The following is a 1,947-nucleotide window of genomic DNA, read 5'->3' as shown; positions in this document are numbered from 1 at the left end:
GTGTGTGTTCAACAACAAACAGGTTTCTCTGGTTCAATGTTGACCTGAGTGTGTTGTAAAAAAAATGCACTAGTCTGATGCAGGTTTGGGAAGATCAACATCTTAACGTGTGTGTCAAAGGTTGCAGGTATTTAGTGGCATTACATCACCTGCATGTCCCGTAAGTACCGGTATACCTTTTTAATTTTCTCAAATGTTTTCTATTGGATTGCTCATAAGGATATATTCAATTTCAAGCTTAAACAGGGGCTCTAACAAGGTTAAGTCAGGTCCTCTGGATGGATTTGTCTTTGTTGAAACGTTTCGTCTTTTATCCAAAAGACCTCTTTAGTCGACTGAAAACAGTCTATTGGATAAAAGACAAAATGTTTCAACAAGAAGAATCTGTCCAGAGGACCTGACTTAACCTTGTTTTATCCACCTGGATTATTGAGCATGTATCAAGATTTTTTTTAAAAAGGTGCATTTATTGGTAGATAATTTTCAAATTGCAGTGATGTTTTAATTTGTGTTTTGTTTTTACCAGTAGTATAGTTTTTTTTCTCCTTGTAGCCAGCCTGCAGTTTATAGTTTTAAAAACTTTTAACACTCATAAATCAGCTTTGTGTCTTAACTGTATAAATGATTTGTGTACTGAACAAAAATTTTGGAAGGTTTTATGTTATTGCTAACCTGTTAAATGTTACGTATCTGGGTAGTATGACAAAATAGCATCTTCTATACAGATTTTTGTTTAAAGTCTATCAACTTGCAATGGTCCACCCACGGACCGTTCTGATGTCTTTCTGCTTTCAACAGCTCGCATGTTTTATTTATTAATTTATTTTTATTTTTATTAATTTATAGTGTGTGTGTGTGTTCATTTTTTTGTAAAGAAAAAAAGTATTAATTTTAAAATTTATTAAAAAGTACTAAATGCATTAAAATCAGACAAATTAAGGTGTCTCATCTGTCAGGTCTACAACACAAATAATCAAACATTAATTTTGTGTCAGTGGGTCACAAGACATGAAAGCTTTTCATTTTGTAAAATGAGTTGTCCCAGTTTAGCAGGAGGCTGGACCTAAAAAAATGTAGACTTGCACAAAGCCTCGAACAAAGAACTACCCAGTAAACTTTCTTTAAACAAAACAATAAGGCTGTACTAATTACAAGTCACATGGAGGCACAAGAAGGTTTAAAGAGGCACAAAGAGAACTGGACATGATATAAAAAACTGACAAGTCTCAACTGGTGAGTAAATACAAACAGAAGGATTACATGGACTGGGTCCGATGGGAAGAGTGGATGCAGCTGTGACTGGAGAAACTGGGAACAGGTGTAGATGGGCATGGCAGGCCGACTGTAAAATACTGACTAAAGGAAGGTGTAGGGAACATAAACTGGCGGCTATAAAACTATAAACAAACCAGAAGTGAACAGCCCTAACTCTAAAAGAATTTTTCAACAATTAACCGAAAACACTCAAAGTCAAAATCAAAGTTTCTTTATTTGTCATACGCACCACATGTGGTACATGTGGTGGAACAAAATTGTGTGCACAGGGTCCCAGTTACATCCAACAAAAGTAGAAAATGTCAAAGAAAAACAGTAAGCTCTAAGATATGAACTAAGAAAAAGGTTAAACTAAAAATAAACTAAGCACTAGTAGTACAAAAACATCACGCCGAACAACAGCACGAACATGAGACTGTGTGAGCAGATGAGCACGCATGAACAGATCAACATTGAAACAGATCAGCAGCAAGATGATGTGATTTTTCACAGTGATTATTCTGGTTAGAGATTCAGGAGTCTTAACAGCCTCAGGGTAGAAGCTGTTCCTCAGTCTAGTGGTTCTACACTTAATGCTCCTCAACCTCCTTCCTGAGGGGAGCGGGGCAAAAAGTGTGTGTGCTGAGTGAGTGGGGTCCTTCATGATGCAGGTGGCCCTTTTCCTGCATCTGG

Source organism: Nematolebias whitei, chromosome 1 (assembly GCF_014905685.2).
Source record: "Nematolebias whitei isolate Nwh7 chromosome 1, NemWhi1, whole genome shotgun sequence".
Taxonomy (NCBI): Eukaryota; Metazoa; Chordata; class Actinopteri; order Cyprinodontiformes; family Rivulidae; genus Nematolebias; species Nematolebias whitei.
This window is presented reverse-complemented; position numbering follows the sequence as displayed.